Raw genomic sequence first — 14,251 nt, 5'->3', positions numbered from 1 at the left:
AAACAGAGCAATGTGTCCCTCCTGGAGAGGGTCATGTTGGGTATGCACCTCCCTCCCCCCCCCCCCCCCCCCATTCACGGCATCCTCACGATTAAATGGCACATGCAAAACACTGACATGGCTATGGTCGACAATGAAAAAGGTTGACAAGATTTATTTTTCACTTTTTCAATGTTTTCATATTCATTCTCATGTGTTGACATGGACACCAATGAAGTGCCACACTTATGTCAACATTTACATGTGTTGACCTTTCTGTGTTGATTTTTTCTTGTGGCGATTCGCGGCACCCCCCCTCCCGTGATTTGCAGCACCCCCCCCCCGCAATTCGCGGCACTCCCGGTGACTCCCGCGATTCGCGGCCCCACCCAGTGACACCCCCCCCTCCTGCGATTCGCAGCACCCCGCGACCCCCCCTCCCGCGATTCGCGGCAACCCCCTGGGACCCCCCTCGCGAGGTTCACGGTGCCCCCCACGACCCCCCCCTACCGCGATTCCCCACCCCTGACCCCCCCTCCTGTCATAGCGGCAACCACCCGCCTCCGCGACCCACCCTCCCGCGATTCACTGCAACACCCCTTGCCCCCCCCTCCCACGATTCGCGGCACCCACACCCCCCCCCTGTGACCCCCCCTCCCGCAATTCACGGCATCCCCACGATTAAATTGCACATGCAAAACACTGACATGGCTATGGTCGACAATGAAAAAGGTTGACAAGATTTATTTTTCAGTTTCATATTCATTCTCATGTGTCGACATGGACACCAATGAAGTGCCACACTTATGTCAACAAATACATGTGTTGTCCTTTCTTGTGGCGATTCGCGGCACCCCCCCCCCCGCAACCCCCCTCCCGCGATTTGCAGCACACCCCCCCGCAATTCGCGGTACCCCCGGTGACTCCCTCGATTCACGGCCCCACCCCGTGACACCCCCCCTCCTGCGATTCGCGGCACCCCCTCCCGCAATTCGCGCCAACCCCCTGGACCCCCCTCGCAAGGTTCACGGTGCCCCCCACGACCCCCCCAACCGCGAGTCCCCACCCCTGGCCCCCCCTCCCACGATTCGCGGCACCCACACCCCCCCCCTCGACCCCCCCCTCCCGCAATTCACGGCATCCACCCACAACCCCTCCTCCCGTGATTCGCGGACACCCCTCACCTCCTCCCTCCCCACCCCCGCGCGCGATTCATGGCAACCCCAGGATTAAATGGCACATTGGTCGACAATGAAAAAGGTTGACATGAGTTTTTGAAGATTTATTTTTCTTTTTTTCAATGTTTTCATATTCATTCTCATGTGTCGACATGGACACCGATGAAGTGCCACACTTATGTCAACATTTACATGTGGTGAACTTTCTGTGTTGATTTTTTCGTGTAGCAATTTTTTTCCAGTGACAACTATGAACTATGTGCAGGTCAACCTACACATCATCAACCAATTCTTTGTATAATATATAACACCTGTTCTGTTTTACTGTAGGTGTTTTAAGTCAGATTTTTTACTGCCACTATTACTGTTTATGTAAATGCATTCTGAATGACAGCAACATCCTACCATCCTTCTACAAGAATATATAACCAACTAGGTGATTCATCGCGCCCCGTGCCCCCCCTCCCGCAATTCACTGACCCCCCGCGCACCCCCCACCCGCGATTCGCAACCCCCCCTCGCGCAATTCACGCCCCCTCCCACGCTTTGCGGACCCCCGCCCTCTCCCGCGATTCGCCGACACCTGCGCCCCCTCCCTCCCTTGATTCACGGCACCCCCCGCAATTCACGGCACCCCTAAGCCCCTCTTTAGTCCCCCGTATACTCACACACCCCTATCACTACCCAGCTTCCTGCTCTCCTGAACCGTAACTTCCACCACTGGGGAGTCGCTGACGCTGTTTTGCCCACATGCCCCTATCATGCCTCAAAGCCCAGCCTCCTGCTCTCATGCACCCGAACTCCCACCCAGTAGGAGGAGACACTGACTAAGGGCCACCATCCTGTACTCCTGTACTGCCACGCTGGACCCTCACCCACTGGCAGAAGCTGCACAGTATCTCCCACCCTCCTCTTTAGTCCCCCTTATGCCCACACACCCCTATCACTACCCAGCCTCCTGCTTTCCTGTGTCGTGACCTCTGCCAGTGTGGAGCCGCTGATTCAAACACCCTACTATTCTATTGCACACACACACCTAAACAACATGCACACACAGCCCCCCCACCCACAAATGTCACTGTACCCTCCACACTATCAATGTACATCTTACTCTGTAACCGCTTTTTAATTAAACAAAACAATACACACCCCTTCCACATCATATGCTCTCTATTTAACACATCTCACCTATAACTCAAGTTGCAATACAGGCCATCTTACATACAATTCTAACCATATTTCTCATATACAAATGTTCACAAATTAAGGGGGCGCAGCCCCTTACGACGGTGTGAAGAGCGCCCGTAGGGTGCGATGAATCACCTAGTTTATATATACAGTATATATAATATATACATATATACATACATACACACACATATACAGTATATATATATATATATATATATATATATATATATATATATATATATATATGTCTATTTGGTGGTAAAACTTCTGCGCCTTCAGTGTTGACAAGGAATAAAACTGTGACAATCCTTAATATATTTTCTATGTGCGTACCGCAACAAATAAGCAAATTCACGTGAAGTGGGGTGTCTTTCACTCCCAGATATTCATCCCTTTCTCCTTCCAGAATCCGCTGGAGGCGTGGAGATGTTCATGCGTTTATATAAAAGGATGATATCAGGGTTTCAGTGAAAGAATATATATAAATCTGTGCAAAAAGGTGCTGTTTTTCTCTAAAGTGCTTAGTGCATGAGAAAATACTTTAAAAGGTGAACAACGCCACCTTGTGGCTGTTATTGTTATCACACGTGTAATCACCCTGTGATAAAAAAAGAGTTTTAAAAAGAGATGGACTCACACTGGGGTTAGCGCTGTCCAGGTGTAGTTCCCATCAGGCTTGGTATAAAGGCCCTTAAAACCAAAAAACTCCCAACAAAGGGGAAAGCTGATAGCGTAATATTGTTTTTATAAAACACATTTATTTCCAAACAATACGCATAATAAATAAAAACAGAAACAGTAGATGGACCCGTACATTTGACATAAAATCATGAGCTTATCTGATTGAAGTCATTGGGAGTGGAGAGGTATGTGTAGCCCAACCGGTTTCGTCCCTTTCCTGTATGCTGGGACTTCCTCAGGGGTATTGCTGCTTTCTGGGACTGTGGGACTGTGGATCAAACGTGGATTTCTTTTTGGATTTAATGAAATCCTGATGTGGGAATTCGATGATTGGCATTGGACGGTGCTGGAAGTATTCCTTTAGCCGTAAATTTCTATTGTGCCTGTATAGGTCTACCTTCCATGTCAATTCGTCGTGTGGGGTAGTGGGAACAAATGAAAGACCATTCTCCAACACTTTCAATTCGACTGGGTGCACGACATGCCAACACATGTTAACAGGCCCTACATTTGTGCATCCCAGAGATGGCAGAACGTTTCCGATCAGACATGTGCTGACATGTACCTCAACACACGTGATATATGTTATCCAGTGTCCGTGTAATCTCCTATATGTAGGAAAGACGGTGAGAACATTGAGGACAAGAATGGCACTACACAGGTCAGCGATAGGTAAGGCATTGGCAGGCAAAGAAAACGAACAGCCTGTTGCCAAGCATTTTGCAGCCCAAGTCACACAAGCTATCAGACCTGAAACATACAATAGTAGACCACATCCCTGAGACCCTTAGAAGAGGAGACAGAGATGGAAACCTTCTAAAGAGAGAGGCAAGGTGGATACACCAGTTGAACAGCACCAAACCATCAGGCCTGAATGACAAACTACCTCTCAGTGTCTTTCTATAGAGCCCTTTGGACTAACAACTGTCTCTACAGGATAGGATCTAACAAGCTCCAAGATAAGAGCCATCCGTCCACCATTGAACATTCACTGATGGACTATCACACATGGAGTCGGTGCCGCAACAAGATGGACTTTGATCACTATTAATAGTCCAACGTCATACATGAGTCTTAGCAGGCTTAACAGTGTGCTATAGTTTCCTCTCCTTCTTGTCTTTCTATCCTTTTATTATTCTTCCCTTGTGATTAACATGCAACAAACTTCAGCCTATGCAGGCTCATTTCGGTGTCCTTTAGCTTCCTCTCCATCTCCTCTTTCTATCCTTACGATTTTCTTCGAGTGTAATGCTAACTATGACTCCCAGGCCCAATAGGCCGATCGCGGTGTGCTTTTGTTTCCTCTCCAGCTTATCTCTCTATCCTTTTATTATTCTTCTATTGTTGATAATATGTATCTGGTACCATCCAAGAGGCCTTCCAGGCCGATCGCGAGTGTGCTTTAGTTTCTTCTCCATCTCATCTTTCTATCCCTTTTTATTATTCTTCTGGTGATATACTATTTGAGATAAAGATTAAATTTCCAGTGTCACCTAAGTGTCGACACAGCTTATTGGCTCCGTGATACTGACGGCACCAATTGATGAGATAGACAAACCATTGACAAAAAAATAATATGATCTCTCAAGGAGAACAGCCTAAACGGAGGCTTAAGAACCTAACCCAAGCCAATCGTTGTTTGCTTTTTTCTTCTTCTTAATCTTTCTCTCTATCCTGTAGATTTCTTCTTGCGTAAATAACATGTATATTCATAGAGTGAACTCAGATGTAACATTATAACACATGCACAGCATGGATGAGAATTATGCACCCGCAGCTTCATAGAGCATTACACGCCTGTTGTAAAATTAATTGCTGCCAATATGCCGACACATATGCCGACACATAAAGAGCATACCGTATGGTAACAGAAAGGTGACACACATATGTACACCAAGACCAGGTGGGACCTTCCCCTAAACATAGGGAACACATAGATGCTGACGTAGTGGCATGGTCTTTTTAATACATGTAATTTTATATAGCTGAATAACACTTATATTTTTCTAACTGGCACCAGTGAACTCATAATCACACACAAAGGGCCATTCACACATTTACACTGGAGCATCCACAGTATCACGCTCTGTTTGAATATCAAAGATCATGTTTTGTTTATTTTAATATGCTTCTTTACCCATCCGACACACTGTATAACTTGTACAGATCACTAATTCTGTATTGCAATGCATTTTACAGTCCCCGATGAACGGAGACCCAGCGACCAACCGGGTTAAGCGCCAGCCTGCAGGTTCACTATAGCAACTGGGGAAGCTTGCGTTCCATCTTGCGCTTCAACTTCCTTCCAGCCGGCTAACACATACGCGTCACTGATAACGTCATTTCCTGTATGACGTACTTCCGGCTGACAGCTCCCGGCGTCCCAGGGCTCCGTGATTCGGTAAGACCGTTCTTATTCACCTATTTAAGTCAGTTTGTATTGTTTTCACACTGTTCTACCTACACCTTGACAAAGGGGCTAGTCCCCGAAACGTTGGTTTGGTCACATTTTGAATACACTTTGAAAATTTCCTACGAGTGCCGCTGCCTGTCTCATCATTTCTACAAACCTGATCCAGAAGGCACCGAGGTCCATTGTACCACTGGTTGGAGTGCCGGGCCGCAACTGCTTTCCTATGTATATATATATATATATATATATATATATATATATATATATATATATATATATATATATAACAGCAGATTCCATTACAGTGTCTTATATAGCGCAGCAGATTCCGTTACAGTGTCTTATATAGCGCAGCAGATTCAGTTACAGTGTCTTATATAGCGGCAGCAGGTTCCGTTACAGCATCTTATATAGCGCAGCAGATTCCGTTACAGGTTCTTATATAGCGCAGCAGATTCCGTTACAGTGTCTTATATAGCGCAGCAGATTCCGTTACAGTGTCTTATATAGCGCAGAAGATTCCGTTACAGCGTCTTATATAGCGCAGCAGATTCCGTTACAGCGTCTTATATAGCGCAGCAGATTCCGTTAGTGTCTTATATAGCGCAGCAGATTCCGTTACAGTGTCTTATATAGCGCAGCAATTTTCCGTTACAGTGTCTTATATAGCGCAGCAGATTCCGTTACAGTGTCTTATATAGCGCAGAAGATTCCGTTACAGCGTCTTATATAGCGCAGCAGATTCCGTTACAGCGTCTTATATAGCGCAGAAGATTCCGTTACAGCGTCTTATATAGCGCAGCAGATTCCGTTACAGCGTCTTATATAGCGCAGCAGATTCCGTTACAGTGTCTTATATAGCGCAGCAGATTCTGTTACAGTGTCTTATATAGCGCAGCAGATTCCGTTACAGTGTCTTATATAGCGCAGCAGATTCCGTTACAGTGTCTTATATAGCGCAGCAGATTCCATTACAGTGTCTTATATAGCGCAGCAGATTCCGTTACAGTGTCTTATATAGCACAGCAGATTCCATTACAGGTTGTTATATAGCGCAGCAGATTCCGTTACAGCGTCTTATATAGCGCAGCAGATTCCGTTACAGCGTCTTATATAGCGCAGCAGATTCCGTTATAGCGTCTTATATAGCGCAGCAGATTCCGCTACAGTGTCTTATATAGCGCAGCAGATTCCGTTACAGTGTCTTATATAGCGCAGTAGATTCCGTTACAGTGTCTTATATAGCGCAGCAGATTCCGTTACAGTGTCTTATATAGCGCAGCAGATTCCGTTGCAGTGTCTTTTATAGCGCAGCAGATTCTATTACAGGTTCTTATAAAATGTAATAAAAATCACTTTGGGGGGGGGGGGGCGCAATAGATTTTTTGGCAGGGGGAGCAAAATTTATAGTTACGCCACTGACCATTGTTCAAGTGCCGGTTCTAGTTACGACTCAATCACTGCAAAGTAGTAACTGTGCCGCTCACTGTATACTGTGCCCCCGGCAGCCTCCATCCCCAAGCAGGGACATAACGCTGCACGCAGCATCTCAGCATTAGAAATACCTTACTATTCCGGTGTCATTATAAACTACATGGTAGCCACACATCAATATGTATGTCAGCAGCTTAATAACTCGCATTAGAATTTGGCATTATCATTTGTGATAGTAACTGTACAGAAACACAATTGAACGTATCTGTCTGTCTAGTCAGGACTTAAACCCTATCAACAAATACTGGCTGCAGGCACAGTCCAGCCACTGGACGACAACTAGCATGTCGATCATTGAATGCTGACCCATCTACTAGAACTTGTCTTTGTATAGGGCTATACTATTGCTTACGGTGAGTATACCAATTTAGCTTCTATTCTGAGCGACCTAGCGATGTGCCCAATTTACTTTATTGACATCCTCTTTCTATTGGCACTGTATTATACTCTTTGACAGCTATACACTTGCAGCCATTCTTATTAAAGTGAGAATACATGAAAACATTATTAATTGTGACCGCAGTCACAGTCAGGGTTGTACAGTGTAAGCTGGTAGTAGTCACACCGGCTTCGGGTGAATACAACACCAGATAAAAATATCAAACCGTCACCTACTTGGTACTACATTCACTTAAAGATTTACAGACAATTGATCTGTAAAATTGTTCAATCTGATTTGTATACACAGACTTCACGATTGAGAACAATAATGTAGACAGAGACACCTTTCCAATTATATATATCTAACTATTAATGGAATTATAAGGTGTAATGTATAAATTAAAAAATTAAGCCACATGAGGCAGGAGCTTTGTTAACACCGCACGTGATTTTTTTTAAACATTTGCACTGTACTCACTTGTGTTTATGTTATTTGTCATATTTTGCAGATTTTTAACGTATAGGTAATAAAAGGTATATTTTAATATTGTCTTTATTTCTGTAATCGGTGCACCACCCAGTGACCCTCTTCCTTTTCTAATCCAATTGACTGTTAGCTGGTACAGGGTACTACAAGTCTCTGCTCCCCAGTGTGCACACTGGTGCTGCTTAATAATCAGTGCTGCAAAATAATCAATCTGATTTTTTGGACAATAAGGGTTACTGACTTAAATTTCTTAATAATAATCATCGTCAATTTTTCTGTGTATGCTGCTGTGTGACTGTTAGCTGGGACAGAGTACTACACAAGTCTCACCTCACCTGTGTGCACACCGGTGCTGCAAAATAATCAATCAAATTTTTGGGACAATAAGGGTTACTGACTTAAATTCCTTAATTACAATCCTTTTCAATTTTTCTGTGTCTGCTGCTGTGTGACTGTTAGCTCGGACAGGGTACTACACAAGTCTCACCTCACCTGTGTGCACACCGGTGCTGCAAAATAATTGGTGCTGCAAAATAATCAATCTAATCTTTTGGGACAATAAGGGTTACTGACTTAAATTCCTTAATAATAATCCTTTTCAATTTTTCTGTATCTGCTGCTGTGTGACTGTTAGCTGGGACAGGGTACTACATAAGTCTCACCTCACCTGTGTGCACACCGCTACTGCAAAATAATCGGTGCTGCAAAATAATCAATCTAATTTTGGGTTTTCGTTATTATATGATGTGCTATTTTTGATCAATGCTTCTTTTATTGTGGGTGGGCCCAGGGAAAATTGCATCTTGCATTTCTCTTTTTGCCAATATGTGCTTGTTGGGGCCTAGTTTTTCAAATAGCCATCCTGTCTGCTGCTGCAGTGCCACTCCTAGATGAGCCACGTGTTTCGGCACATCAGATTTTGTCAGATAAATTGACTCAATCTCACAAGTGTAAGGGGCCCTTAACATGGCCAAATTGTACCCACTATGTTCAAGTAGGAAAACGTAGCTTATGCCCGATTAAGAACTTATAGTACCCTGTTAATAGTCTGTGGGCGAGATGTAATAGGCATCCTACGGTGGTTCTCACCAGCTAATCTCCCTTACCGCAATGTTAATTGGGGTCCTTTGTGGGTGACCTCAAATACCATTGCTATTAGGAAAATTAGCCAGTCTCCATCATAGGACACCATGCTAAAGTCATAATATGGGCTCTTACGGTGAGGACCGCCCATAGACTGTCATATTAATCTCATAACACGAAAGTCTATGGAGGAGGCTACATACAATCCGTGCATCTCCTGGAGCTCAGCCTTGATTGCCAGAGGAGAGTATATACATACTGTAAATAAATGTTATATAGCACAGGTACTAGCTTTAGTAATCAATACAATACAATGTAAATATGAAATAAAATAATAAATGAATAGATTGTTACTTGTATTTTCTGAATCACTAATGAACTAACTTTGAATGGTGGATTAGGGGGAAATTTACTAATATGAAAAACCGAGTTTTTCGTATTAGTATTTTCCCTACGACTGCATACGACTGTTTCAGTCGTATGCAAAGTCGTGTTCCGGAGGGTCATTTACAAAGCAGTCAGATACGACGCTTTGTAACCCTCCGATGGTGTAACAATTCGTATTAGCGGCCGTATATACGGCTGCTAATACGAATTATTTGTAGCAGTCTGCACGGATCAGTCAGATCCGTGCAGGCTGCAAGATGTAAAAAAAAATAGAACAATAAATAAATAAATAAAAAAAACGGCGTGGGGTCCCCCCACAACTGTAACCAGCACCAGGCTGACAGAGCCGGGGCCGGTAATTAAAAATCAGGGAGCCCGACAAATAGGGGTTCCCCGATTTTTAACAACCAGCCCCAGGCTCCAGGTCCGGGGTTGGTTCCCAAAATACGGGGGACAAAATGACTAGGGGTCCCCCGTATTTCAAGAACCAGTCCCAGGCACAACCAGCCAGCAGGGTAATGCCACAGCCGGGGGGAGACTTTTTATACAAGTCCCCCCGGCCAAAGCATTCATCCCTGTGACCGGTCAGCCTGGCCAGGGGCCCTGGGGGAGTGGGGACCCCCCCAATGAAGGGGTCCCCCCCTCCAGGACTTACCTGACCAGGCTGAAGCCTGGTACTGTCCCCGATGCCCCTGGGCGGTGGGCATCGGGCTGATTATCGTGTAAAAAAAAATATGAAACTATTGTTTTTTACTGTGGCACTACAAGTGCCAGCAAGCCTCCCCAGCAAGCTGGGACTTGGAGAACCACAAGTCCCAGCCTGCTGGGCATTAAAGGGCCCGCTGGCACTTGTAGTTCCACAGTTAAAAAAACAGTACAATAAACACACTGACACAATGAAAATAAAAGTTTAGGTACTTGTTTCCTAGCACGGCCACACCGATTTACATCGGGGTGGTCGTGTCGGAAAAATCGGGTCGATCGCATTGCATGCAATTTGGTCGCATGCGATGCGATCGACGCGACCGACCGATTTTGGACCTGATTTTTTTTATTGAATGAAATGTAAATTGGGTCCCTGGGACCCGATTTTACATTGGATTCAATGTAAAATATTCCCAACCCCCCCAAATTTAACGGCGTAAACCCCACCCCACGATAGACGCCAACCCGAAGCGTGGCGAGCGCAGCGAGCCCGCGAGGGGCGGCGGTACGCGTACTCCGACCTTTTCATGCCCTACTATCCACTAGGGCGTGGAGTGAGAATAGAATAGTGTGGCGAGCGCAGCGAGCCACCGAGGCCCGAAGCGTGGCGAGCGCAGCGAGCCCCGCGAGGGGACGCGGATACCTTCACAGGTAAACGCGTCCCTTCGCGGGCTTCACAGGTGTCCGCGTCGCCACGGACACCTGTGAAGCCAGCAAGGGGACGCGTATAACTGTGAAGGTATCCGCGTCCCCTCGCGGGGCTCGCTGCGCTCGCCACACTATTCTATTCTCACTCCACGCCCTAGTGGATAGTAGGGCATGAAAAGGTCGGAGGACGCGTACCGCCGCCCCTCGCGGGCTCGCTGCGCTCGCCACGCTTCGGGTTGGCGTCTATTGTGGGGTGACGACGGGGACATGTATAATGTGAAATGGGTCATATTGGCCCATTTCACATTTTTCACATTTTCTCACGATTTCAATGTTAAAAAATATTTTAACATTGAAGCCTATGGAAAAATCGGGGGCATCGCGTCGCATCGCGTCGGGACCAATGTTAATGGTCCCGACCGACGCGATGCCCCCGATATTTTACCTTTCCCGACACGATTTCAATGTTAAAATATTTTTTAACATTGAAGCCTATGGAAATATCGGGGGCATCGCGTCGGTCGCGTCGGGACCAATGTTAATGGTTCCGACCGACGCGATGCCCCCGATATTGTGTCCTAGCCGGCAAAATGGACCTGATTTCAAAGGAAATCGGGTCCATCGGGGGTAATCGTGTACCTTAAGTTAAGGTACACGATTACCCCCGATTGTGGCCGTGCTAGGAAACAAGTACCAAAGTTTAATACACACATTACATACATACTGATACTTACCTTTCTTGATCCCGTAGGTAGCCCTGGTCCTGATGTCCGGTGTAGTCCTCCAGGTCCATGTTGGCTGTCTGCGTCGTCCTCCAGGTCCATGTCGACGGTCCGTGTCGTCCTCCAGGTCCATGGCGGTGTCCGGGTCCGAAGAAATCCATGACTTCTTCAGCGCAGGACCAGGTGAGTAGGATTTCCTTCCACAGCTCCAACATGGATTTCTTCAGGCCCGGACACCGCCATGGACCTGGAGGACGACACGGACCGTCGACATGGACCAGGAGGACGACGCAGACAGCCGACATGGACCTGGAGGACGACACCGGACATCAGGACCAGGGCTACCTACGGGATAAGAAAGGTAAGTATCAGTATGTATGTAATGTGTGTATTAAACTTTTATTTTCATTGTGTCAGTGTGTTTATTGTACTATTTTTTTAACTGTGGAACTACAAGTGCCAGCGGGCCCTTTAATGCCCAGCAGGCTGGGACTTGTGGTTCTCCAAGTCCCAGCTTGCTGGGGAGGCTTGCTGGCACTTGTAGTGCCACAGTAAAAAACAATAGTTTCATCTTTTTTTTTACACGATAATCAGCCCGATGCCCACCGCCCAGGGGCATCGGGGACAGTACCAGGCTTCAGCCTGGTCAGGTAAGTCCTGGAGGGGGGGGACCCCTTCATTGGGGGGGTCCCCACTCCCCCAGGGCCCCTGGCCAGGCTGACCGGTCACAAGGATGAATGCTTTGGCCGGGGGGACTTGTATAAAAAGTCTCCCCCCGGCTGTGGCATTACCCTGCTGGCTGGTTGTGCCTGGGACTGGTTCTTGAAATACGGGGGACCCCTAGTCATTTTGTCCCCCGTATTTTGGGAACCAGCCCCGGACATGGAGCCTGGGGCTGGTTGTTAAAAATCGGGGAACCCCTATTTGTCGGGCTCCCTGATTTTTAATTACCGGCCCCGGCTCCTTCAGCCTGGTGCTGGTTTCGGCTGTGGGGGGGACCCCACGCCGTTTTTTTTTTTTATTTATTTAATTTTTCTATTTTTTTACACCGCAGCCTGCACGGATCTGACTGATCCGTGCAGGCTTAAAGCAAATAGAACAGGAAAATGGTGTTCTATTTTCCTGTCGTATTTGCGTGCCTGTTTTACACCACTAAGCAGCCGTATTATCAGTACGGCTGCTTAGTAAATCAGAAACCACCATTCTTTTGAATGGTGATTTCTGTCGTATCCTATCGATGGTGTAGACATTCGTATTTGTAAATACAAATACGAATGTTCCATCTTTAGGAATACGAATTGTTGTATTTTTGGGATTGTAAATCCCGAAAATACAAATTCGTAAAAAAAAGGTGTATTTCTGCCTACGAATACACCTTTTTTCTACGAATCCATTTTGGTAAATATCCCCCTTATTGTCTTGTATTGTTTATTAAAGAGTACCAATGCTATATAAAATGTATTTATTTGGCTAAATTACAGGGTTAAAGGTTTTCAAACTGTGAATTTTCTGAAAAAACAGGGTTTTTCGGTGGTGTGAAAGCGTCAAAACGGGTCTTAAATCCCGGCACGTCGACCCTGGTCAAGAGCAGGTATGATAGGGGTAAGATCTCCCCTTAAAATGGAATGTCCTGCATTATAAAGTATTCCCCTCAGATCCCAGCCCCCTATGTGGCGTAATGTAAACTGCAGCCACTGTGTGGCATAATGTGTACTGGTAGCATTATTAAGTGACAATGTTAACTTGTGCCACTGTGTTGTATAATAGGGCACTTACTAAGGGTATTAAATGAACAAGGTCACTATTATGGGGCATAAAATGAACAACCACTGTCAAAAGATCGACATGGGTTATTCCCTTTTTTTGAGCCGTCATGTGCCGATAGGCGGTATTTAATTCCCTACCATCCACTAGGGCATGGAGGGATAATAGAAAAGTGTGCCCAAAGCATGGTGAGCGCACGAAGCGCACCGATCCGGTGTCCATGTCGACTATGTCAACATTCAGGGAAAAATCGTGAAACACCCATGTCGATCTACCCAATGTCGACCTAATGCATGTGTCGACCTGTTGACCACTTCGACCTTAGGCATGTCGACCTTTTGACCTTCAGCGGTCAACACAATGTATGTCGACCTTAATTTGGGCGACCCAATGACCTATACCTGTTGTTATTGAGCTGTAAATGTAATCTGTAAGAAAAGATAAAACAAGGCATAGATCTATATCCAGTAAGACATTTGGTGATGCACAAAGCATTGCATCCGTGATACAGTACATCCTGCCCCTTACCACATAGATACTAATTGCATATGTACTTACAGAATATATTTATTTATTTACAGTATATGTTTATAAAGGGCAGTTTTCCAGATAAAAGGTGTCATTTGTGAACACAGGACTCCGACGCCAGGAGTCTTTCTGCACATGTGCAGAGTGACTACGTGGCCGTGGGTCTTACTGGGAGGGATCCAATTGGAATCCTCTCAGAGGGAATTGCATAAAGAAGCCCAAAGGCTTCTATAGATGCCCCTGCATCCAAGTCTCAAAATGCATTACTTTCCGAAGCTTGGTACATATGGGAAATGTGGCCAAAGTCCTAAAATAACCATTTTTGGCTGCATCTTTCCACACTTTATACATACCTCCCAACTTTTGAAGTTGGGAGGTCGGGACGTTCGCGCGGCGAAGCCCCGCGCGCTCCCGAAAAGGGGGCGCGGCCTCGAGAAAAGGGGGCGTACCCTCACGGGGTGACGCGAACTCTGGCCACGCCCCCGTTTTCGCCGCTCGTCGGCGCTGAATAGATGCTGTGCACAGCGTCTATTCTCGGCAAGCTGGGGGGGCTTCCAACTGTCCCCCCCACCGCGGGACAATGGCGGCCCCGGGCGGGACGCGGGAACGT

The 14,251-nt window shown here is 46.3% G+C and overlaps 1 protein-coding gene across 1 annotated transcript in view; it reads right to left on the bottom strand.

Moving 5' to 3' along the window:
* LOC146045754 (phospholipase A and acyltransferase 4-like) overlaps positions 1–14,251 on the bottom strand; it is a 169,350-nt gene that overhangs the window by 58,736 nt on the left and 96,363 nt on the right. The window lies entirely within an intron of this gene.

The sequence above is a fragment of the Crinia signifera genome, chromosome 11 (assembly GCF_055691185.1).
Source record: "Crinia signifera chromosome 11, ASM5569118v1, whole genome shotgun sequence".
NCBI classification, from domain to species: Eukaryota; Metazoa; Chordata; class Amphibia; order Anura; family Myobatrachidae; genus Crinia; species Crinia signifera.
The sequence above is the reverse complement of the archived record's forward strand: the minus strand, read 5'-3'. Positions and strand labels throughout refer to the sequence as shown.